The 26,902-nt window shown below is 42.9% G+C and overlaps 1 protein-coding gene across 1 annotated transcript in view; it reads left to right on the plus strand.

The window, feature by feature from the left end:
• UBE3D (ubiquitin protein ligase E3D) overlaps window positions 1-24,646 on the plus strand; it is a 344,514-nt gene extending 319,868 nt beyond the window's left edge. Inside the window, exon 11 of the transcript XR_004352625.1 lies at window positions 23,670-24,646. The gene's annotated coding sequence lies outside the window, so the exon portion shown is untranslated. The remainder of the gene's footprint in view (window positions 1-23,669) is intronic.
• Window positions 24,647-26,902: the final 2,256 nt, after the last annotated feature.

Raw genomic sequence — 26,902 nt, forward strand, 5'->3', positions numbered from 1 at the left:
TGATTCCTCCAGCTTTGTTCTTCTTTCTCAAGATTGCTTTGGCTATTCAAGGTCTTTTGTGATTTTATATGAATTGTAGGATTGTTTTGTTTCTGTGAAAAAAATGCCAGTGGAATTTTGAGAGAAATTGCATTGAGTCTGTAGATTGCTTTGACAGTATGGACATTTAAACAGTATTAATTATTGCAATCCATAAGCGTGAAATATCTTACCACTTATGTGTTTCTTTTTCAGTTTCTTTCATCAATATTTTATACTTCTCAGTGTTTAGTCTTTCACCTCCTTGGTTAAATTTATTTATAGACATTTTATTCTTTTTGATGCAGTTGTAAATGGGATCTTTTCCTAATTTCTCTGATAGTTCATTATTAGTATATTGAAACACAACTGATTTTTGTTTATTGATTTTGTATCCTGCAACTTTACTGAATTTTTCATTCTAACAATTTTTTGATAGATTATTTTGGGGTTTCTTTATGTAATATCATGCCATCTACAAATGGAGGCAGTTTTACTTTTTTCCTTTCTGATCTGGATGTCTTTTATTTCTTTTTCTTGCCAAATTTATTTGACTAGGACTTCCAATACTATGTTGGTTAAAGTGGTGAGACTGGGCATCTTTATATTGTTCCTGATCTTAGAGGAAAAGCTTTTAGCTTTTCACCATTGAGTATAATGTTAGCTGTGGACTTGTCATATATGGTCTTTATTATGTTGAGGTACATTTCTTTTATATCCTCTTTGTTGAGAGTTTTTTAATCATACATAGATGTTGAATTTTGTCAAATGCTTTTTCTGTATCTATTGAGATGATTATATGATTTTTATTCTTCAATTTGTTAATGTGGTGTATCATTGATTCATCTGTGGATATTGAACTATCCTTTATCCCTGGGATAAATCCCACTTAATCATGGTGTATGGTCCTTTTAATGTTTGTTGAATTTAGTTTGCTAATATTTTGTTAAGGATTTTCACATCTATGTTTATCAGTGATATTGGCCTATAATTCTCTTTTTATTGTGATCTTTGTCTGGTTTTGGTATCAGGGTGATGCTGACCTCATGGAATGAGTTCAGAAGTGTTCCTTCCTCTGCAATTTTCAGGAATAGTTTGAGAGAGATAAATGTTAACTCTTCTCTAAATGGTAGAATTCATCTAGTCTTGGACTTTTGTTTGTTGAGAGGTTTTTTTTTTTTGCGGTACGCGGGCCTCTCACTGTTGTGGCCTCTCCCGTTGCGGAGCACAGGCTCCGGACGCGCAGGCCCAGCGGCCATGGCCCACGGGCCCAGCCGCTCCGCGGCATGTGGGATCCTCCCGGACAGGGGCACGAACCCGTGTCCCCTGCATCAGCAGGCGGAGTCTCAACCACTGCGCCACCAGGGAAGCCCTGTTGAGAGGTTTTTAATTACTGATTTACTCTCCTTATTAGTAATCAGTGTGTTCAGATTTTCTGTTTCTTCATGATTCAGTCTTGGTAGGTTGTATATTTCTAGGAATTTATCCATTCCTTCTAGAGTGTCTAATTTTTTTCCATATAATTGCTCATAGTAGTTTCTTATGATCGTTTGTATTTCTGTGGTACTGGTTGTAATGTCTCCTTTTCATTTCTCTTTTTATTTATTTCCATCTTCTCTCTTTTTTCTTGGTAACTCTAGCTAAATGTTTGTCTGTTTTATCTTTTCAAAAAAACAGCTCTTAGTTTCATTGATCTTTTATATTGTTTTTTAATTTCTATTTTATTGACTTCTACTCTGACCTTTGTTATTTCCTTCCTTCTACTAACTTGGGCTTAGTTTGTTCTTTTTTTTTTGCTTGAGGTGTAACGTTAGGTTTTTTACTTGAGATCTTCCCCCAGATTAAGGAAGTCTTCAGCCGTTACTTCTTTCAGTAAGTTTTCTGCCCCTCTATCTTTTCTCCTTCTGGGATCACTATAGTGTGAATATTGGTCTGCTTGTGTTGTCCTGTGAGTCCCTTAAGTTATCTTCACTCTTTTTCTTTGTTTTTTGTTTTTTTCTCCTCTAATTGGATGATTGCCACTGCTTGGTCGTCAAGTTCGCTGACCTTTTCTTCATTCCGTCTAGTCTACTATTGAACTGCTCTGTAGAATTTTTCAGTTCAGTTATTATAATCTGCAGTTCTGTGTTTCTGTTTGGCACTTTTAAATATTTTCAATCTCTCTTTTGAAATTCTCACCCTATTCACGCATTATTTTCCTGACTTCAGCGATCACCTTTGTGATCATTATCTTAAATTCTTTATCAGCTAAATCATCATTTTGTTAACATTTTTTTTTTCTGAGGTTTTATCTTGTTCTTTTGTTTGGAGTATATTCCTTTGTTTCTTCATTTTTCTTGATTCTCTGTGTTGGTTTCTGTGCATTAGATAAAAGAGCCACGTCTCCCAGTCTTGAAGTAGTGGTCTTACGTAGGAGGTGAATCTTATGGTTCCACCCTGTCTGAGCTCTTGGTTGTCTCTCAAACCTTTATGATTGTCCAAGCAGCCGATTTTATTTTTAATAGCTCCCCCTAGTTGAGGATGTGTCAAGACCTGTCAGTGTCCCAAATGGGAGGATCTCAGTCAGCAGCTAGGTTCAAGGTGATTGGAAGTTGGGCCCTCAGGTTTCACCTCTTAAAGTGTGCAAATATATCTCTTTCAGGGGAAGACTGGGAGATGGGAATTTCTGTCTGCTTCCTCTCTGCTGAGCCCTGGGGTGACAGCTGTTAAGAACTGGTTTGTTTGTTTGTTTGCTACCATCCCACTGAACCCATGAACATAAGCCCTCCTGAACACCAGAGCAGGCTCTCAAGGGATGTGTCCTCTGGCAACATACCTAGAAAATATATCTTGTTATCATAGTTAGTGTTGTAAGGCACAAATTAGTGTGTGCCATGTGTTGTACACCACATTTCTTTGCAAAATTATTTCCATGCTGTTTTGACATCTAAATAGAAACAGACAATTTGAATCAGAGGAAAGTGGTCATTAGAAGACAGTAGAGAGAAAGGCAAGTTGTGAGAATGATCAGGAGTTAGCCGTAGAAGATATGGCAAAAACAAAATGATGAGAAAGGAAGAGGGCATATGGTAAGGACCAGTGAAGTAGTGGTGTAGGAGGAGGAATAGAAATAAAGATGAAGAGGGAAGTGGTTATCTTTGAAGGGCAGTTTTTACCTGATGAGTATACTTCTTTCCTGTAGAGGGGAGGTAGGGCTTTTGTTCTCTCGCTCTCTTTTTTAATTTATCTGTGTCCCTGTATCACTTACTTCTACATACCTCTTTCCTACGTGCTTCTACAGGCATGTAGCCCTAAACAGAGGATAACGATAAACGAGGACAGTCATTCATTCCTTCAGCAAGTAATTTTTATTTATCATCTATTCTAGTCCAGGCACTGGGCTACAGTAAAAGATGAACATTTTAACAAGGCAGAAACAGTTCTTTGTCCCAAGGATGGTAGAGTCCAGCAGGGGGGACAGACAGTAGGCCACAACAACAGTTTGCTGCTAAGAGTAAGTAGGGCACTAGGGGAGTCACAGGATGTCACCTATCCCTGAGTTGGGGTGGGGAGTGCTCAAGGAAAGCACCTCTGAGGTGGTGATTGAGGAAGAAGAACTGGCCAAATAAAGGAGGAGAAAGAGGAAAGGAAAGGTGTTCCAGGCAGAGGCAGCAGGAAATCTAGCATCAGCAGAATGGTTTTGCAGAAGGACAAAGCTCACCATAGCTGGAGTGTGGACTGTAAAGGGTAAGGGAACTTACTGGGAGGTTTGAGAGATCTGGGGATAGATTTGGTACTTTTCCAGGTGTTGGTGTAAGTAGTGGCTGAGGACTGAAGAACACCTATGTCTAGGGATCCCTGGTCATATATTTCCTGGATATAGAAACATGTCTGCAGAGAGGCAGAGGATGAGAACTGAGATTTCTCCCTGGATTAGTTTTCTGGAGTAAATCCCTCTCTCATCATCTTATAACTGGGAACATACCTACTACATGGAAAGACAAGAATTCTCCAAGACTCTGTCTGTGTATTGTGACAAATAGTAGAAACTCAAGAAAATGCTTCTATCTGTTCCAAATAGTTGGATATGTTGCTTGTGGCTTCTGCAATGCAAGAAATGAAGACCAGGCAGTATGAAGCAGTGGAAAGGGGGCTACATCCTGGCAGTCTTATTTTCAGAGCAATATTTAGTTCTCTCCATTGAGAACCAGGACAAATGAGCTTCAAGTCAGGGCAGTTGAATGTCTTGAGCATGTGTCCCTTGACCTGCAGACATAAAGTGAGGATAAATGTCAGCCAGGGTGTAACAAGTAAGGATGTATCATAGTGACCTACATTTTGGCTTTTTAGAATGTAAACCAAACAATGTTTTAATTGTCCAAATAACACAGAATTCAAGGAACAGGCTAAATTACCTTCTTGGATCACTTGAGCAGTTATAAATCACTGATTATATATTTGAGGTACTTTTTTGTTATTTATAGAAGGCTGATAACTTTTCATTTGCATAATATCTCATAATAGTTCATTAAAAAATGATGTACAATGTAGAAAACAATATATCATTTAAATTACTCATGAAGTAAAGCCATTCACCTCCTCCGGCCTTGTGCTTTATTAGAATAATTTTGACTGTAAAATAGCATTTCCTTTATGAGAATTTATATATATGTTTTTGTATAAGTTTTCCAAAGGTAAGATGAGGGGAAGGAAAAAATAATCCTAAATCCTTCATCCCTTGGTGACCAGTTCTCCTAGTGTGATGGACTTTATCACTGGTCTGTGCTCAAATCCCAGCCCTGCAACTTGAGCTGTACAACCTTGAATAGGTTATCTAAACTCTCTGAGCATCAGTTTGCCCCCCTGTGATATAGGTATCTCAGTACATAATATTTTTATCAGAAGATTGCATTGGGAATTAATTTAGCTCATTCATTGGACTTCTCTTGTGACGCACTGGTCAAGAATCCACCTGCCAATGCAGGGGACGTGGGTTCAATCCCTGGTCCGGGAAGATCCCACATGCCACGGAGCAACTAAGCCCGTGCGCCACAACTACTGAAGCCCGTGCGCCTAGAGCCCGTGCTCCACAACAAGAGAAGCCACAGCGATGCGAAGCCCACACACCACAAAGAAGAGCAGACCCCGCTCGCCACAACTAGAGAAAGCCCGTGCACAGCAACAAAGACCCAACGCAGCCAAAAATAAATAAATATAATAAATAAATTTATTTAAAAAAGAAAGAATTAATTTAGCTCATTCATGCTAGTACTAGGTACATAGTGAAGGCTCAATAAATGTTGGCAATTACTAGCTCTTAGAATAGTGGAGCTAAATGTTTTGATTGAGATTTTTATGAAAACTATGGATGTTTCCTCAGAATAAAATACTTATACACAGGACATTTTGCATATATTTTCAGGAGTCTCACCAACCCCTTGAGGCTCTTTCATAATTCAGAGCAGCTGAGAGGGACTGAGATTCTGTGTACAAGGGGAGGGATTGCCTAGATAAGCACAAGGTCCATTGCTATGTATGAAAAATTGGTAAATTTGATAATGGGAGGATATGGAATTCTCTTCTGTTTTCTCATTGAAGTAAGAAGCAAAGCCATTGGTTGAGAATGAGGAGGGGAGGGAATGTTGGAGGTCTAAGGAGAGAAAAGTGAATAATTGGAAGAGTGAGAGAGTGAATTGCATAGGGAAAATGTAGCAGGATTGCCAGGCAGCCCTGGGACCCACCTGAGGTTTGTGCTCACAAATTCACAGTGAGATCAGGTAACTGCTGAGCACAAGTGCAAAGCAGAAGCATCAATGAGGGGGAATTACCTGGCAGTCCAGTGGTTTGGACTCTTCCCTTTCACTGCTCAGGGCCTGGGTTCAGTCCCTGGTCAAGGAACTGAGCAAGGAACTAAGATCCCCCAAGCTGTGCAGCACAGCCAGAAAAAAAAAGAAAAGAAAAGGATCAATGAGTATAACGAAGTTTGGGTATTTCCAAATGAGTCCCACGGAAGGAGAGGTAAGGGAATTGTGGCGTCTGATACGTTTCTCATGTGACTTCTACCCCTTGTTACAGCTTTTGTATGAGAATCTTGGACTGTGTGGTGGTGTGCAGACCCTCTGTTACTGGGAAGTGATGGGAGCTCCATCATGGGAGGGGCAGGAGTGCCGTCCCTTCCCTCCCCCTCCCCACTCATCTCTTCCCTACCAGGAGCTGGAGGAATCAGAATCTCTGTCTTCCATTGCCTTGCGGGGAGGAGGTAACCTTCTGAGCTGGGCAGGGAGGGAATCTACTCTAAAATAGACGCTCTTGCCTCTTTCCACCTGTTACTACATTAGGTAACTGTATTACTTATGCTAACTCCATCTTAGGTAACTACATTCCTGGCAACAGAATGTTCAGTTGTATTATCAAAGTGTTCTTTGATAATCAAGTTGCCTATGCGGTTAATAAACCATTTTCCAAGGAAAAAGTACTTAGTGCATAAAAAGGCATGTTCATACTGAATTTCCATGACTTAAAGTTTGGGGAAATATATGCCTTATTTCACTTGCCTTAAAGGGTAGGAAAATAAAAACAAATGAAGTTAAGGGTGCAACTTTCCCTGCTCTTTTTGCAAAAGTGTACACAGTCAATTCCTCTACCTATTTGACTCCCCTGGTAGCATTTTATTTTCTCCATCGACTTGTTTCTGCTAAGGCCTTGAGAACAGGAGTTGCTAGCAGTTTCCTTCCCGTTGCTGCCAGAATTTGCGCTGTGATGAAACATGACCCAGGGAAGCCAGAGAACAGAAGGGAAGCCAGCACTTTCTGCCTCTGCCACCCCCATAGGATCTGGGCTTCTCCTTTCAAGACTGGGTTCCAGGATTAGTACTCTTTCCCTTCCTCTTATATATAGCCCTTTTTTTTTCTCAAGCAGAAGTTATTTTACCAGCTGGTGTGGAGGTCCAGGGCACACCCTACTGAGGCAGGAAATGAAGCATGCGCTCCTCTCTGCTCATCAGTAGAAAGGCAGTGTGAGACGACAGTGGGCAAAGACAGGCTTCCAAAGTCAGCTGGACTTGAGCTGGAGTACGATTTAGTGCAAGTTGCAATAATTTTTCCGAGTCTTACATATAATTCCTCCTCTTCCTCCTGCTTTTCCTCTTTCTTCTTTACCAGGGTGTTCTATCACCTATGACAAAGCATTGAAATCAAACTGGCTTCAACCGTAAGGATTTTATGGGCTTGTGAAATTGGAAATGCTAGGTGAGACGGCTTCCGAGTGACCTAATCCCACAGCCCTTGCCCCCATGTATGTATTTCTTTAGCTCTTTGCTCCTAGTGGACTGACTTCATTCCCAGGTTGGCGACAGCTCTGGGCCTTGCATCACAAAGAAACAATTTTTTGAGGAATGTCCAAAATGTCTTCCAGAAGGCGGGGTAGAGCTTTAGCAGAAGCCCCGGGAAACCTCTCCCTGGTCTCAGTGGATCACACGACAATTTACCAAACCTCTGGAAAGGAGGACGGGATTGCTTTTAGATAGCTAAGACCCATCCTAAGAACTGGGGATGGGGTCAGCCTTCTCAGAGACTGTATAGGGGAAGAAAACATCCATGGAAAGAAATTGAGGTTTTGTTAAGAAGGAAAAAAGAAGGAATGGATGCAGGGCAGCCAACCAACAATGCAGTCTACCTGGGGCTCATGCACTGCTCAAGCAAGCTCCCTTCTCTATTTGGTTCCAGGTTAAAACTGCTCGGCCACCTGGCCCCGGAGGTCTCTTATGTCCTCCAGTAGCATTTTCCTGAAGTAGACTTTCTGGGCACACAGTCTGTACTGGAGTTGTAGAGAGTTCATTTGTCACTCGGTCTTTCTTGGTGCTTTCGGTGGCCTGGTTTTTCTGAGCAGGATACGTCTTTTTCTTTTATTCATTAATCCTCTCCCTGGCACTCTCACCATCTGAGGCTTCTAGGCTCCCATTCAAGATTCCTGTGCTCTGCCCAGTGAGTCACCTTCCTAGGAACTCATCATCTGGTCTTTTCTTGTTACTGACTTTGGCATCAACTTTGAAAAGTCTAAAAACCCAACTGTGTTTGATGGCTCTCCATCCCTTATGCCAGATTCGTGTCCGTTCCCATTTTATTTTCATTGTCATCACCCAGGGGCTTGACCTGAGCGGGGGAGACAATGTGAGGGCAGAAACAGTAGCCCAGGCGTGCTCAGCACTCAGCAGCTCAGAGGAGGCACAGGTGTGCCTTTTCACGCGACAGGAGTGGCTCCACTGGAGGCAAGCCTCCCCAGCCTAGCGACTGAAGATGAGGCTCCACAGCCGCCATCTACAAGATGAAGGCCAGGTCTGCTTTCTCTCTTTGGGGGAGTTGCTGCCGCTGAGGAAAGGGAAACTATTCTGTCGCTGGAACATTTTAAAGCATTTTCCCAATTTTCCAAAAACACAAATTAAAAACTGATTTACTACAAGGTTGTTCTGCCCTCCTGACAACATCTGTACATCATAATCTGTCAAACTCTCTCTTCCAGGAAGAAATATGCGTTACTGTGAATGAAGAGGGTGAAGCAGGCACCTTTCCTATATTCTAATACTTTTTTGGTCCCTTGGAAAGAAAAATGGCACCGGCTTGGTAATTATAAAGGCAAATTTTAAGATCTTTTATATATGTCCATACGCTTATGAAAGGGTCAAGGACGAGGTGATGTTATTATCATGATATTAGCCAACTTTGAGAACATACTGTGTGCCAGATACTAAAATGTATTCACTGATTTAGTCGTCACCAGCTGCCTTGAGGGTGAGCGGTGCTAGGACTCATCCATGGAAGCCAGGACCCAGAGAAATTAATAATTTGGCACAGTTAACCCACTTGGCAAAGAGCAGAGTTGTTTACCAGAGCGAGTCTCCAAAGTTCTTGCTCTTAACCACTTGTACCCTACTTGGAAGTCGGCCCACACCCTTTTATAACACATCCCTTGCATGATAGCACATTGTATTACTTCTCCTACTTTTAGGACTATTCCTTTGTCGTCTTTTTGGGGGGCTCCTTTTCTCTTTCCTATTCCTTTTTATGATTTCAGTGTGGAGGGAAGTTCATGCCAGCAAGGAGAGGTCTGACAAAGATGTCGGGGCCTGAGGGGGTTACTGGGTAGAGTCAACAGAGGGATATTGGACTGGATGAATTCAATGAGTAATAAATTGATCCCAAAGGCTTAGAAGAAAAGGGTCCAGAATCTTGACAGGTGGAAAGTTACGCACAGTGGCCTCGGGAAGCAGTCAGACACTGGGGGATGAGCCACAGACCTTCTGTTTCTACCTTGGCTTGTCCACCACCTGATTCACTCTATTTATTCAAAATTCTAGTGACCAGATCATCTATAGGCCCTTCCCGGCATGGTTCCTTTGACATACCTTTATTTTGTCTTTGTCAGTCCTATGTCAGCTTTATTATCTTAAAGGATCCTGGACCTTCCTGGATGAAGTTAAAAAAAAATAAATCTTAGAGCAGAAGCTCTTTCGTAGTTTTCTTCATGCACCAAAGATTTATTGAATATATACTATATTTCTGGTATTGCCTTGGGTTCAGGAAATTATTCAGACGGTAGAGACATCTTTAGCCCCTCTATAGAGGAGACAAAAAAAGGGAAAAGAAAACATTTTAATCCTACAAATGTGTGTACATGAGCAAACTCTGGTTCACATCAGGTGGTAATGTTTGTCTTGACCTCCAGTCCACACCAGGTGATAAATCTCGTTTCAACCTTAAATGCAGACCATTTCTTTTCATGAGATTTAGTTTTGGTCAGCTGTCACTGGATTCAGAACTCCGTGGACCAGGCTTGTGTTTTCCCCACTGTATCTCAGCATCCATCCCAGAGCCCGAGATGCAGCAGGAACAGCAGGAAGCATTTATTGTAAAAGATCACTTCTCATAAACCACCTGGTAATATTAGTGTGCCCTGTGTATGGATTTCTTTTGCCCTTTCTCCCAACTTGACTCTCAGCCCTTTCAGACTTTCTAAAGCCTTTGTTTGCAAGAAGGACCCAGGAACTAAAGAGATTCTCAGGGAACTAAAAAAAAACTTTCTGGAGGAGAGAGAGGTTGACAAAGATGTTGATACAGGTGACTCCTGAACACCTCTCCTCCCACGGACACACCAACAGCTTGACATCTACAGCCACACACAGAGCAATCGCACCTGCAGGAAATCCAGAAACGAACTGAGGGACTCCTACACGATGGAAAAATGAGAAAATACCCCCATCGAGATGAGCAGAAAAGGCCAGACACGCCCTTGCCATAAACACACCCTTGGCCCAGCACCAGACAATGGGGGGCCTCCCAACTCCCAGCTTCTCTCTGATGAGTGAGGGGTTTGGAACCCACACTTAGCATCCCAACTTTTAAGATTCCTACCTGAGAGACAGGCCCCCAAAACATCTAGCTCTGAAAGCCAAGACTATAGCAAACAAAGGAGCAGCTGTTTACAAGGGCACAAGCACTCGTCGTGTCTGTTCCCCAGGGCTCTGTCCTGGGCAGCAGGCAAGATGAACCATCTCCCGGTCTTTCCCTGAAGGAGCTCCACCTGCATACTTTGAAAGCTGCTGCCTGAGGATCAGACTTCTCATTTCGCCCACGTCTAAATGCTGCCTGCAATCCTTCTTGGAGACCAGGGGAACAGATGGACATCTCCTCTGCTATCTCCCGATAGCCCTCTTCATGTATCTTCAGTCTCTCCCTGGAAAGAGCTTGTACACATGCTTGTACCCCAGTTTTTGCTCTGTTGCCCAAGCGATGGGTCCCTGGGTTGCCTGGCTTTGATAGCAATCGGGCTTCCGTTCGTGGTCCAGCAAGCAAAGAAGCGGTTATTAACAGGTGCAAGAGCACCCGTCTTTCACAACTATATACACGAGCCTAATGCAGAGAGAGCAGGTAAAAAAAAGCCCTTCTCCCAGTTTCTCCCTGGAAAGGGCTTAACTACATACTTTCCCAGCCGCTTCCTGAGGGTACAGCTTCCAGTCAGCCTACGTCTAGGCCCTGAATGGGATCCTCACCTTTGGGACACTGTTGGGTCTTGGCAAACCCTCAACTCTTGGGAGCCACTAACAACAAAAGAGATGAGTTGGACAATCACAGACATATGAGAGACAACCGAGAGCTAGGGTGGGGCTAGAGGATAAAGTTCATCTCCTACATGAGACCACGTTGTCAAGGCTGGGAGAGGTGGCTGTTTTATCTAATGTACAGGAGACAACATGGAGAGTCAAGGAAAATGAAGAAACAGGAATATGTCCCAAACAAAAGAACAAGATAAATCGCCAGAAACAGATCTTAACGAGATAGAGGTAAGGAGCTTACCTGACAGAGTTCAAAATAATGGTGATAAGGAGGCTCAGTGAGTTCAGGGGAGCAGTGCATAAACAAATTGAGAATTTCAACAAAGAGATATAAAATATATAAAGTACCAGACAAGACACAGAGCTGAAGAATATAACTGAAAAATTTAATAGAGGGGTTCAACAGCAGAATAGATGAAGCAGAAGAAAGGATCAGGGAAATCAAAGACAGGGCAGTGGAATTCATCCAATCAGAGGAACAGAAAGGAAAAAGAATGATAAAGAGTGAAGATAGCTTACGAGACTTAGGGGACAACATCCAATGGACCACTTTGCACATTACAGGGATCCCAGAAGGGGAAGAGAGAAAGGGGAAGAAAGCTTATTCAAATAAATAATGGCTGAAAACTTTCCTAATCTAGGGAAAGAAACAGACATCCAATCCAGATCCAGGAAGCCCAGACGGTATCCATTCTGGAGCCTTTTCCTGTGACTGGGGACGGTGGGAGAGTGAAAACACGGGAGTGAATCCTGTGTGAAACTTTCGCTTGCAGTAAGCCTGAATTAAACTGTTATCACTGCATGTGATGGGATGTTGTGTTTGTCTAATGAGCCTGTATGTTTTCCCATGTTCCTCCTGTCTTCGGGTGTAGGAGATCTGAGACAGGAGAATGGGTGAGAACGAAGATTTCAGAGCCTGACAGTGCATAGCATGAGCGAGTCATGACTGAAAACACTGCCTAGCGTCTTGGCTGCTGTAACATGTGTGAGGAGAGGGTCGAGGAAGAGGTGAGAGTAGGTTAGCTGTTTGCTCTTGCATGTTTCTGTACTCAGGTGAAACTGTACAATGACATAGCATGCTGATTTCAGTTCGTTTTGGCACCAGAAATAAAATCCTCAGAAGAAAGATGATCAGCTTGCCTATTTATTAAAAATCAAGCAAGCCGCGGTTGCAAAGATTTGACTAAAGCTTAGAGTCTTTGAGGGAAACAATGCTGAGCTACGGTTGACCTCAACCTTGTACAAGCTCCCATTTACTGTCTCTGTGCCCACCCCACCAGCATGACACCCCTCGATCCTCCGCCTTCTGCTCCACTGGCCTGTGGCCATCATCCATTCTCAAGCTTAAGCTGTGGACAAGAGTGTTGTCACTTGGCACAGATGAACTTATCCAGGAAACAGAAACAGACTCACAGACATAGGGAAGAGACTTGTGGTTACCAAGGGGGAGAGGAATAAGGGAAGGATGGATTGAGAGTTTGGGGTTAGTAGATGCAAACTATTATATATGGAATGGATAAACAACAAGGTCCTACTGTGTAGATTAGGGAACTATTCGATATCCTGTAATAAACCATAATGGAAAAGAATATGAAAAAGAATATATGTGTGAATAACTGAATCACTTTGCTGTACACCAGAAACTAACACAACATTGTAAATCAACTATACTTCAATAAAGCAAACAAACAAACAAAAAGTGTGGTCAGTTGGAAGCCTGGGAGTGTGAGTATCTTTCCCTTTCCGTCCTAATTCTGAATCATGTTCACAGGCAATCCGACCCGTAAAACCAATGCGATTCTTATGCTTTCATTCTTTTCACCTTATGGAGCCTCAGCTTCCTCATCTGTAAAACAGAGAAACTAGATTTCAGAGTTTCCTTCCAGCTCCAATCTCCTATGGCATCTGTGACCTTTCTCTGCTGAGTAGAGAACCTAAGGTGATAATCAATGGGGTACGTCATTTTAAGTAGCAAGTGAGTTTCTGAAATAGCAAGTGTGTGGAAAATTGTATTTTAGACATGACAACAATGGTTTTTAAAGGACATTTTTAGTGACTTGCTTTGGAAAGTTCTTTTCTCCAACTTCACCTAATTTGATGTGTTTTGATAGCTTGATTTAAAAAAAACACGTTTCTTGTTTTCTGCCTATAAAATATATACTTGTTTTACCATGTGCTTGTTAAATGATAAAAGCATCAATAAAATCCTCTATCTCCATGATGCAGAAATGGTGTGGAAATCATCTGAAGAGAGTTAAATATACAGCACTTGTTTCTGGGCGAGTGTCTGATATAGCAGTTGTGTTTACAGATCAACAAAGGACAAAAAACCAAATTCTTAAGTGCAATATTTTAATTGAGTACAAGGAACAGCAAATATATCAAGTGTATACTGAGTGAAATTTTATTCAGTGAAAGGGAGAAGGCACCATTTCCTTTAGTAAATTAAAGAACACAGCTTGAAGGACGTCAGAAGTTATGAATTACAAGGGGAAGGAAAATGCCTCGTCTATTTGGGGAGAAGGCTTAGGCATCTGATGATGTCTGGACAACTTGAAGATACCTGTGGGCTTAACTCATTGTGCAGAAGATCCGGGCAGAATAACAGCTCCCCAAAGATGTCCATGCCTGATTCCGGGAACCTTTATGTGACCTTCCATAGCAAAAGGGACTTTTGCAGATGTGATTAAGGCTAAGGACCTAGAAATGAGGAGGTGAGCCCAGTCTAATCTCATGAGTCCTTAAAATCAGAGACCCTTTCCTAGAGATGTGGTCATAGAAAACGTGTCACAGAGATGGGATGTTTCTGGCTTTGAGAACAGAAGAAGGGGCTGTGAGCCAGGGTGTGCTGGCAGCCTCTAGAAGCTGGAAGAGTCAACAAAACAGATTCTCCCGTAGAGCCTCCGGAAAGGAATACAAGCCCTGCTGACACCTGATTTCAGTTGATGAGACCTGTACTGGACTTCTGACCTACAGAACTGTAAGGTTATATATATATATATATATATATATATATATATATATATATATATATATATATATATGCTGTTTTAAGCAGCTACATTTGTGGTAATTTGTTACAGAAGCAATAGAACACCAGTGCACTTACTCAAATTCATATCCACATAAATAAAAACCCTGACATTTCAATGTCAAACGACTTCACCAAAAAAAATCAAGATTTTGTCTTCCAAATTCCTTATTTTATGCTCTATGAAGGAAATATTTATGTCCTACAATGCTGAAACAAGATCAAAATAAAAAATTGGGTGCTTCTTTAATTTCTTTGACTGCCTGTGGCCTTTTCTTGGCTCATATGGGCTGACTGTGTTTCTCTTGCCCCTTCCTTGGTGTACAGCAAGCTCTCTTTTGGGGATGGTTGCTCTCTGCCTTTCTTTCATGACTAACCTGCCCTAAAAGCCCTTCAATTGTACCTTCCCATTTGAATTATTTTTGAGAATTGTTTCAAGATTTTTATGGAGCGTATTATATTCTAATCTTTTCCTTGAGAATTCCTCTTTTAACTTATCATGCTTATTATTTTAAAAATATTTTTCTAACAACTTCAATTTGTTGGGTCTTTTTATCTTCAGATGCTCTTGGCCTTGAATATTGAGACAAGGTGAATCTGTCTGATTTGAAAACATTTTGTGTAATTGGATGCACAAAGAACTCATCACTGTAGGGATTCCTAGGTATAGAGTCCTCCAGGCAAATATTTTCTACAGATTCCTTCTGGGGCTCCCACTTCAGGGAGACTGGATGACCTATCTATCTAAAGGCTGTCCCTTTAGCCTCTTTCATCCAAAGGCAGGAGTAGGGACCATCTAAGCAGCCTAGATCAACCAAAGGTGAGGGATGTTCCAAAGCAATGGATTCATGCAACCCCATGTTACCTTTCTTGGTGTAAAAAAGGAAAGAGAGTAAAATGTTTCTCCCAACCCAAGCTTGCCTTATCAGTTGAGTGCCAGGAGCATGGAAACATCTAAGGGCGCCTTAGAATTCCATCTCTGTAATACACCCAGGCCACTCACTTTAGTCACTGCTATTTTATTTGGTCTGAATGTTTGTGTCCCGCCCCCCCCCCCCCCCCCCCCCCCCCCCCCCCGCCAAATTCGTATGCTGAAATCTTAATGCCCAATGTGATGGTATTAGGAGGTGGGGCCTTTGAGAGCAGATTAGGTCATGAGGGCGGAGCCCACACGAATGGGATTAGTGCCCTTATAAAAGAGATCGCACAGAGCTCCCTAGCCCCTTCTGTTATGTGAGAACACAGCAAGAAGTCTGCAACCTGGCTGGAAGAGGGCCCTCACCAGACCATGCTGCCACCCTGACCTGGGGCTTCCAGCATCCGAAACTGTGAGAAGTAAATTTCTGTTGTTTATAAGCCACCTGGTCTGTGGTGTTTTGTTAGAGCAGGCTGAATGGACTAAGACACCTCCTCAGACTATCTCAATTTTAAAAAGTGTGATTATTAAGGCTACAGAGAAGCCTCATGGAAGTCCTGAAAATGCTGAACAACTGGTCCTTAGAAAGAGCAGGCCCTGGGGCAGCGCTGGGGAGCTCGCAATCAGTTTACGGACTTTCCAGTACTTCCTCACTCAGCTGCTCCCCTTTCTGTCTTACAGCAGACCCAGGCTCTCAGCATCCCCATGCACATTTCTACAAGAAGAATATGATTGCCTCTCACCCTCCCCCACCATCGTGGTCCCTGGAACAATTATCTTGCTTGGGAGAATCACACTCAATAAGCACTGCCACCTGTGGCTGGGGCCTCCCAGCCCTTTTATCACAGGCTGTGACTGGGCTTTGGTGAAGCAGGACATACCTGGTCCACAAATGCACACACCCCACTCCCACTTCTTCCCTTCATACCTTGTTCTACATTTTAATCTCTTGCCTATCAATTGGTATATCATTTTTTTCTTTGTAATCCCGATTTAACTTTAACACCCTTTTTAGGGTACAGCTTCAGATTTTCTCTTTAGGAATTTGTTACCACAATGAAGAAGCATCCTGGCCTATGTCCTTCCTTGGACCCCATGTACCAACAAAGTAGACCCATTTCTTGTCTTGTCCTTAATACCATCAGGAACTACAAGAAGCAGAAGACATTTGATTCCTTTGTTTTCTTCTAGCAATAGATCTTCCATTCTAGAGGTTGTGACCCTATTTTACATCTTAAGATATCATTCTGGCTGGATTTTTCTCTCTCATTTATTTACTTTAATAGTGAATGAAATATTTTTACCGTATGAATCCCAGGAGGCAGGCTGATTGTTGTGAAGTGTTTCTTTAATAATTCAATCATTTTCTTTAACTGTAGATAGACCACCTGGTTCATACTTGAATTTCACTAGATATAAATTTCTTTAAAAAACTTTTTTCTTATTGAAGTATAGTTGATGTACAATATTATATAAGTTACAATATAGTGATTCACAATTTTTAAAGGTTATATTTCATTTACAGTTATTATATTGTAAAATATTGGCTATGTTCCCCACGTTGTCACTAGGTTTTGAGTTCAAAATAGATTTCAAAATATGATTCCCAGGAGGCGCCTTGTTTGCCAGTATGGTGGGGAAGAAGGGCATGGACTTTGGGGGTGAGATATTCCTGGATTCAAATTCCAGGTCTGCCACTTACCAATTGTGAGAACTTGGGCAAATTGCTTAATTTCTCTAAGCATCCGTTTCCTCATCGGTGTGAAGGAGATAGTAACTGCTCTTTCAGTGGCGTTAAGTCAGCTGGTGCATGTAACCGGTGAGCACACTGTCTGGCACATGGTTATTTCCCTTCCTTTTTGTCCTCCCTTGTTTTCTGCACAAGTCCTTTTGCACTGAGTTCATTCAAATTTCAGTGTAGACTTTCTTACCGAGACACTTGAAATTAGATTTCTACTGCCTGCTCTTCAGCACTTTTCTTTTTAAATAGTATCCCAATCTTGTTGCCAAATAATAATATAGTTGTTTTAATATCTCGGGTAGCAGGGGTCCCAGCTTAAAAGGAAATTATTTCCTCCTTCTGATTCTAGGAGGATTTAGTGGAGCTTTACTTAATCAAACCAAAGAACCTCATAGGAAAGAATTCAATCTATGAGAGGGAGAGATGGAAGTAAAAGTCTGGTTTCAGGTTGGTGGACGAGGGCTCGAAGGGGCCAAGAGGAAGTTAAACGTAGAGCTCTATACCCAGAGCTCAGTTTCAATCAGGGCAGGCTTTTATTCATTGTGTTTTCTTGGAGGATTTATTCTATGGAGGGTTTTACACCTTAGAAAATTTGAATACTATATCCCTTTGGTATGTAACCTTGGAACCTGGAGACAATTTAACTCAGAAATCAAAACGAATAACATTCCTGCTGACATTATGCTACTCCTCTCCTCATATGCATATAGTGTTTCATAGGACTTAAAGATTTATTTTTATCCAATCCTTGACAGGATTTTTATTTCCATTTAAATTTGTAGGTCATGGCTAGTGTTCATCAACCAATTAATATGCACACATGGTCTCAAAGTTAGTCGAGTTTCTAGCCATATTTATAAACTTATGTTTTATTAACCAACATTTTCTAATTTTTTGTTAGACACTGTTGCTATGTCAAAGTGACTTTTTTTAAAATCAAAGTAAAGTCGATTTACAATATTGTATTAGTTTCAGGTGTATAGCAAAGTGATTCAGTTTTCCATATATAATATTTGTATTTTTTCAGATTATTTTCCATTCTAGGTTATTACAAGGTATTGAATATAGTTCCCTGTGCTATACAGTAAATCCATGTTGCTTATCTATTTTATGTATAGTAGTTTGTATCTGTTAATCCCATCCCCTAATTTGCCCCTCCCTCTTCCTTTTCCCCTTTGGTAACCACAAGTTTGTCTTCTATATCTGTGAGTGTGTTTCTGCTTTGTCTATAGATTCATTTGTATTGCTTTTTAGATTCCACATATAAGTGATGTCGTATAATATTTGTCTTTCTCTGTCTGACTTCATATGATATTCTCTAAGTCCATCCACATTGCTGCAAATTGTAATATTTCATCCTTTTTAGTGACTGAGTAATATTCCACTATATATATATGTGTGTGTGTATATATATATGTGTGTGTGTGTGTGTGTGTGTGTGTGTGTGTGTGTGTGTGTGTATATATATATATATATATATACACCACATCTTTTTAAACCAATCATCTGCTGATGGGCACTTGGCTTATTTCCATGTCTTGGCTATTGTAAATAGTGCTGCTATGAACATTAGAGTGCATGTATCTTTTCAAATTAGAGTTTTCATTTCTTTCCAGATATATGCCCAGGAGTGGGACTGCTAGATCATTTGGTAGCTCTGTTTTTGGCTCAAAATGACTTTCCTGAGTCTGCAAAAGTTTGTGTTATCTCCCTTTCCCAATGTTACTTTTTTTTTTTTTTAAAGCAGAGGTCTTCTTAGAAGCCCATATGATTTAAATTTATTTATTTATTTATTTATGGCTGTGTTGGGTCTTCGTTTCTGTGGGAGGGTTTTCTCTAGTTGTGGCATCGCAGTGTGCGGGCGTCTCTTGTTGCGGAGCACAGGCTCCAGATGCCCACCTTCAGTAATTGTGGCTCATGGGCCCGGTTGCTCCGCGGCATGTGGGATCTTCCCAGACCAGGGCTCGAACCTATGTCCCCTGCATTGGCAGGCAGACTCTCAACCACTGAGCCACCAGGGAAGCCCTCAATGTTACTTTTTATAAAGCATTCTTCTGTTGTAATATCTATTTCTCTTGGGTATGAAACCATTTCTTTACTTCTTAACAATTGCCTTGATGAAAACATCCCACTGCTACAGATATCTATTGGAAATATAGACATTTCTCTCCTTTCTGTTACATCAAATCATTGGATACACACTCAGAAACTGGAAGGAGGAATTAGGCTGTACATGTCATAATGAACAGAGGTGCAACAGCATCCATCAATACTGGCCTACAAAACAATTGAAACTTATCAGATATATTCACAAAGCATGATTAAGCAACAAGTTCTCATATTTCTTTTTCTTCAAAGAAGGAGTCCTAGTGACCTCAGGAGGTGAGCCATGTTCTTGATATTGGCCAAAGTCACCATATGCCTTCTTTTGTACAAGGAAGTAAAATCAAAGGTGGCATGAGGTCCTGGGGAATCCTGGCTGCCTCCTAGGACATACTTTAATATCATGGCACGTAGAGTTGTGTTCTTCTCACTGAGGTCTCTTCCATGTAGCAGTAGTTCCCAACCCTTCTATTCACCAGGGGAGTTTCTAAGAAATACTGATGCTCATGTTTCACCCTGGACAAATCAGAATCTTCCTCTATAATTCTAATATGCCACCTGGGTGAGGGCCACTGACTTAAGGCTTCAATTCAACCTTCATTCATCTTCGAAAACGACAGGCGAATACGACTTACAGGGCAGCAGGAGGGTTTTTCTACATGTAGCCTGGCTCCTTGCCTGAGGAATTCAAAATTGTATGCAGAGATGGTTCTAAACACTTAATGAGATCTCCTGAAATATTAATTTTAACCTTCCCTAAGGAAGGTTGCTGCTAGTAACATAAATACGATTCCTAGCTTATTTTTTTGCATCCGGTTTACTTGCTGACGATTCAGATTCACACCTTTGATCATTTACCCACACAATGGAAAACAACTGGCTAAAGGAAACTCAAGCTACGTATTCAGTTAACAGCTGATTCGCATCCTGACAGTTTCTTCAAGCTGCTGTAGAGGCTTCTGTGTTCTGTCACGGGAGGTTTTCAGCCAGAGCTGTTAATTAAGGCTCATTAGGAGAGTCAAAATAGATTGTTCTGTTTCCATCTTCATATTCTTTTTTTTTTTTTTTGCGGTACGCAGGCCTCTCACTGCTGTGGCCTCTCCCGTTGCGGAGCACAGGCTCCGGACGCGCAGGCTCAGCGGCCACGGCTCATGGGCCCAGCCGCTCCGCGGCATGTGGGATCTTCCCGGACCGGGGCACGAACCCATGTCCCCTGCATCGGCAGGCGGACTCTCAACCACTGCACCACCAGGGAAGCCCCATCTTCATTTTCTTGCATCTCCATTAGTTTTACATTCGTAGGCTTAGCTGCCAGTCCCTGACTCTAACTTTGATTTATTGATACTTCTACATAGATCTGCCAATTTCACACCCTCCTACTCCCCCGATAAGTCTGCCAGGCCCCCTCTGCGTGCTCATCTGGTACCCTTACTTCCCTGGCCGTCCCATTCATCCCACACCCTTGCTTCCCAAACTTGTAACCGTATTCTGCTATTCTTGGTCCTGTTGCTCACTTGCCAGCATCTTCCTTGCCTGTCTTGACCCTCATCCGTTCTGATGCTCTCCACTCTCAAGCCTGAGCTCTGTGTCTGTGCCCTCTCCTGACTTCTACCCACCTCTGCTAGCCTCCATCCACTTGGGAGACCGAGTTATGAATTTCTACCAAATTATGTGAAAACAGGGTTAGTTTTCCTTTCCTAAAAGTGATTTAATCAAGCTCTGTTTTTGCTGTTGCTATGAAGGCCTCTGATATCTATGCCTGCCTGCCTTTTGATAAAGTAATCCATTGGCAGATAAATGGAAAATTCTCTAAAGTGTAATTAGAGTATAAGGTAAAATTACATATACTCATGGAACACTGGGGCAGCAGGGAGCAATGCAATCAACATGCAAAATACAACCTGCAATTACAAATAATAATAATTACCTATAGGAGTATTTAATTTTGCATGTCTTATAAAATACAGCAAGGAAAAGAAATCTGCAGCTGAAGTCTCAGTCTGGAAGAACCTAAATAAGTGAGAATTTTAATAAAAAAGCCAGAGCAATGAACACTTCTGCAGACAAATGATATTTTCTGCCCTGAGGAGCCTCATTTCTGTTCACTGTAGGACTATATAAAAACCAGACTTGCAGATATAAATTTGAGGAGCTGTGTCACACATTTTATTGGGGATTTCATGTATAGTCTGGCTCTGAGAAAAAGCCATGCCTTTGTAGCTCAAATATTGTTTATCTGAATTCTATAATATATATTTAGTTAGGTGTAATGGGAATTAATGGCTCTCAGGGAGCTTGCAGGAACAAGGGCATTTGACCATTTAAATTTCTGAGCAGTGAGAATCCACATGGTAAACCATTATAAAGTATATCCTTTTTATTTCCAGTGATCCAACAAAATGTGGGTGTCTTTGACTCTGCAGGTAACTAATAGAATTAGAAATACAGGTTAGGAAAGTTCAGGAATAATCTTCCCAAGGAAAGCTGTGGCCCGACGTGATTATTAAACATTAGAGTTTAAAAGTTAAAAAAAAAAAAAAAAAACAACTTTTTCTTCTTACAGAAGATTTTCTTATTTAAGCAATTCTGGACTTTTTACAAAGGCCTGGAAAACAAGGCAAAAACCTGGCCTCTTATGGGTACTTGACATAATGTGAAAACAATGTGGTTTTGTTTTGTTTTCCCTGTAGGGGTAAAAAGACAATAGGGCAGTCCCAGATTCTTTTTTTTTTGCGGTACGCGGGCCTCTCACCATTGTGGCTTTTCCCGTTGCGGAGCACAGGCTCCGGACGCGCAGGCTCAGCGGCCATGGCTCACGGGCCCAGCCGCTCCGCTGCATGTGGGATCTTCCCAGACCGGGGCACGAACCCGTGTCCCCTGCATCGGCAGGCGGACTCCCAACCACTGCGCCACCAGGGAAGCCCCAAAATTCTTAAAATGGATTCTCCTCCAGGCAGTGGACAGAAACACTCCTCTTTATCCAACTCTCAGTCACTCCAGAAGAGGTGGCCTGATTTTTGCTTTGTTGTGAAATTAAAGAAGGCCAGTGCAAGGTAGAATAATAGCAGTCCTATGGCTTTTAAAATTTTACTGCATCATTAAACCATCAACCCTTGAATGGGAAAAAGATAACATTTTATTCAGAAGTCTCGAATTCCTGGAATTCTTAATTAAAATTCCATGTCTTCCAGAAATGGTTTTCAGTGGCTATAATTTATGCTATTAAGTTGTTCTCATAACTTATGTAAGAAAACATAGGGAAACGTCTTTTTCTAAAAGCTTCCAGGAATATGGTAGATAAAACATTTAAAGGTACCAATCAGTTTTGGGTTATGGTCAAAGTATTCAGGGGATTTCCGTATTGATCTATATATAGACCAGTGGTTCTCAATGTGTACCCGCTCCCCCTGCCAACAGCATAGGCATCACCTGGCAGGGGTTAGCGGGCTGGGAGGAAGGGGGTTGTCCTCAGCCCCTGCTCCAGGCCCACTGAATCAGAAACTCTTCAGGTGGACCCAGAAATCTATATATATTTTTTCTTTTTTGGCCGCCCCACAAGGCTTGTGGGATCTTAGTTCCCCAATCAGGGATGGAACCCGCGCCCTCGGCAGTGAAAGCGCGGAGTCCTAACCACTGGACCGCCAGGGAATTCCTGCAATCTATATTTTAACAAGCCCTCCTGCTGATTCCATTGCATGCTGCAGTTTGGAAAATGGGTTGGTGGGCCTGTCAACTCATTCATTCAACAAATCGTTATAGACACCAAATATGTACCAGATAGTGTTCTAAATTTCTATGAAGGAATGGATGTGAGGTAAGGAAAGTGTAAAAAGGAAAAGAGGAGCTGTGGATCGCCTTTGGCGATTTGTCAAAATAAAAATGCCTGGACCGCCACCTCACACCCAACGAACCACCACCTTCCACTGTAGTAGCCATGCCTCCATCCAAGGAATAAGGACAGGCAGAATGGTGAAAGCGTTCCGAGCATCTGATGAAAGGATGAAATACGAATGGAAGATCCCTTCCCTGTGGGCTAGGGCTGCATGCAGAGCAGGAGAGAAGAGGATTTCCCACCAGAGGCATCATTTGGTGACAAGTCTGTTTACTACATTTGCAGGAAGGGACAGGAAGCAGACAGAGGCAACAGGGCTTCTAAGTAATGGGCGTATGTTTCCAGGCATCACTCAGCTCCGAATATATTTCATACCGGAGATGTTTACAAAACGCTTCCCGTCACTGAGGCACAAAGCACAGGGCTCTGGCAGAGCATGTGTGGAATTTTAAAAGAGGAGCTTAGGTTCCAGCCAAACTGGACCATCATTTTTTCCTGAACATTTCCCACCTCCTCCCATTTCCTAGGCTTTGATCCATCTCTTTTCTGCCATCTGGAATGCCTCCACCTCATTTCTACTTGTCAAAAGCCCATAAATTCATTAAAGCACAGTTTTTTAAAAATCCTGTTATAAATACTGGCCTAATCTGCCCTCCAACTTAGTACAATGTCTTCTTCCTTCAATTTCCCCACTGCATTCGGTGTTTACCTTTGTGTTCTGAGCCCTGTGTGCACACAGCCTGGTGGGTAGACATAGAAGTAGTTTCCCAGAAATGAATCTAACGAACTCATCAGCCACCAACCACCTATAGAAAACACTTGATTTTACCGCTTCAGGTTTCCTCAATCACTAGTTAAATCAGGACTTAAATTCAGTTGTTTTCGGTTCGTGCCACCTATCAGGGTTGGTGTAGCCTCTTACGTGTTCTCCCTTCCTTCCAGCACGCAGGAAGGAGCTGCGCCGGGGCCTGCATGGCACGGACACCTCGTGGCACAGGGCAGGCAGGTAGGTGTTCCTGGTTGGCCTTCTGTGAGGTCTCGCTGTGTCTGTTCTGGAGGTACCTCTGGCTGGAGTTGCTGGCCATCTCTTCTCTTCCCACCATCTTCTCTCAGCTCTGCCCCCACCAGGGCTGCTGATTTTCTGTGACGGTGACCCCATCGTCCCCTGGACTTGCAGCCTCTGCTGAGGGTTCCCTTTCCCCACGACACAGCATTCTCAGGCACGAGGACTCAACACAGAGAGGAGGATTGTGTCCTTTACTCTCAGAGTCCTTCGTGCCCCTCTGAAAGGATTGCAGAGATTTTCTGGATTGTTTTCACTTTGTGCTGGAGGAGAGGATGCGGGTATATCTCAGATACTCTCAGCTTAGACACAAGTTGTTCCCATTTCTACCCTACTGCCCAGGGTGACCACTTGGTGAGTTCTTGAAGGGAGTGATGCTCAAGCCTCCTGCATTCTGAGGTTCTCAACCTACCTGTTTCCGAATCCTCCCTCCCCACCCCAGGCTTTCAGCCCACAGGTGCTCAAAACAGAGGCACCTCAACTCGCTGGCTCTTCCCTTTCTTGCCTAAATTTCCTCCTCCAGCCTCAGGATGGGCTTTCCTCAAATCCCTGCCCTTTTCCTACTATCTCTCTGCTCTGTTTGCAGTTAAAACTCTACAATCCACTCCTCTGTGCTGGGCCAATGGGTATTTATTTCAAAGCTTATCTTTGAGATTTCTGGGAAAATGCTTTCTCTTTCGTCTCTGGCAACTGAAAGCCGGGGGGTTTTGTGTCTGAAAGCTGGAAATTTGAAAAAAAACAAATCATAGTGTGGCTGCGCCTTTTTAAATCTAGACCAATCCACCTGTCCCCCAAAACGATGTGCACTTCAGCCTTAGTGTGTGGAGAGCCCCGGTGGCACGTTTGATTGGGAGTGAGAAATAGAAACAATTAAAAACAAATGAAAAGGGGACTTCCCTGGTGGCACAGTGGTTAAGAATCCTCCTGCCAGTGCAGGGGACACGGGTTCGAGCCCTGGTCTGGGAAGATCCCACATGCCGCGAAGCAACTAAGCCCGTGCGCCACAACTACTGAGCCCGCGCGCCTAAAGCCCGTGCTCCACAACAAGAGAAGCCACCGCAATGAGATGCCCTTGCACCGCAATGAAGAGTAGCCCCTGCTCGCCTCAACTAGAGAAAGCCCACGCACAGCAGTGAAGACCCCAAGGCAGCCAAAAATAAATAAATTTTAAAAAAACAATCTTTTTCCTGCCACCCCTCTTTTGGTTCATGACCTTCTGCCTTTATCATATTTATGTATCTTGTTTTCACATCCCTCTTCCACTTTTCCACTGACTCCCACCCAGATTGTCAGTCTGAGGTAAAGATGGGGCTGAAGCCCTATTCATCTCTAGATTCCCTTCAGCCCCTAATGTTGGTACCATCGACGCCACTGCCCATCCCCCACCCCAGAAGTGTTGGTTGCACTGTTAATTCTCAATATTTTATTTAAACTTCTATAAAACAGCTATTTATTACTGAAACAAATTTCTCCTTTGCCTCTCTCTCCTTTTGAGAGTTGCTTACTTAAAATCCTGAGTAGAAAATAAGGTTCTCTCCGGAATTTAACCTCGGACTCCCTGAAGCTTGCACTACCTTTAATTATAGTAATGATAACCTAAAACCACCATCTGGACACTGCTTACAAAAAGGCAGTGGCTCTCGTTAGCTTTGCCTAATTAAGAGAGGGCTCAGGTAGGATTCCCACAGCTATTAACTACCTCCTTGAGTACCCGTGCTCTCTCTCTGGCCTGAATGTGCATTTTGAAGGCAGGTGTACAGACTCAGGAGGTCCTTAAGCACACTGGTGCCTGAGGACTGGGTCTAGGCGGTCACGATGATGAGGAAGGCTAGCTGGCTCACTCATGCTGGTTCTCATGTGTCCCAACAAGAATCTAAAGTCTGATCTCAAATCTGCAAGATGAGAGGAATATTAGCCTTTTTTTTCTTGGAGTAGAACTCTGAGAACAGAGGCTTAAATTATTCAAACTGATAAGAAAATTGTGATACCAAAAGAAACACCTACCTGTCTGTAGTGTTAAAATAGATTGAGATGCCCACCTGTCTGTAGGATTTGTTGTCGTTTCTTAGATCAAGATTTGCACCTTCAGTTCTCAGTGATTTTTTATTTGGTTTTTAAACCTTTGGCTGTATTGGGTCTTCGCTGCTGCACGCGGGCTTTCCCTAGTTGCGGCGAGCTGGGGCTACTCTTCGTTGCGGTGTGCGGTCTTCTCTTTGAGGTGGCTTCTCTTGCTGTGGAGCACGGGCTCTGGGCACGCGGGCTTCAGTAGCTGTGGCTCGCGGGCTCTAGAGCGCAGGCTCAGCAGTTGTGGCGCTTGGGCTTATTTGCTCCGCCGCACGTGGGATCTTCCCTCAGTTATTTCAGCAATCCAAATATGAAACCTGTATGTATCAGAGTCTTAGTTCCAGCTGACTTGAGCAGAAAGGCAGTTAATCAAAAGGATAGTGGGTCCCGAGAGAGAACTGCCTGAAGTCTGGCTCAGGCTCCATGGCTGTGAGGCCCTGTCAGCCCAGCTGTAGAGTGTTAGCGGCCGCAGTTAGGTTGCAAAGTGGGCCCTGCTGGCCCAGAGCTCAGCGCGCTGCCAGGGCTGCAGGAGCGGCCTCCCCTCCCTCCGCGATCCTGGCTCCTGTACCTGGCTAGCTGCAGCAGGTGCGCCTGATTTGGTGAAGTGCCGGCATCCTTGGCTTGGGAAAGTGAGAATCCGACAGGCTGAGTCTGGATCATGGGAGAGAGCTCGGCCTCTCAACGGGACTCACAAGGTGAGAACGTTTTCAGACAAAGGGAGAGTGGGAGGGGCTTCTGATGAATGGCAGCCAGACGGGGAGAGAAGTGGTTCTGAGCGCGATTAGAAGCATGGGGGCGGCAGGGCATGACTGAGAGACATTTGCGTCACCTAGGCTTCTGCTTACTCAGGGGAAGATGGCTATTCTGTTCTTAGACTATAGCATCGAAAATATTGTGAGACAAACAGCCCGGCGAAGTTTGGTACCTGTCTCATTAAATTCTAGTGTGATTATTTCCTCATTATTTTCCCTTTTCTCCTTGGTGTTCCAAAAAGAAAACTTTGGGTTGAAAGCTCCCAGTGTTATATGTAGATGTTAGCTTCTCTTGG

This window comes from Phocoena sinus, chromosome 12 (assembly GCF_008692025.1).
Source record: "Phocoena sinus isolate mPhoSin1 chromosome 12, mPhoSin1.pri, whole genome shotgun sequence".
NCBI lineage: Eukaryota > Metazoa > Chordata > Mammalia > Artiodactyla > Phocoenidae > Phocoena > Phocoena sinus.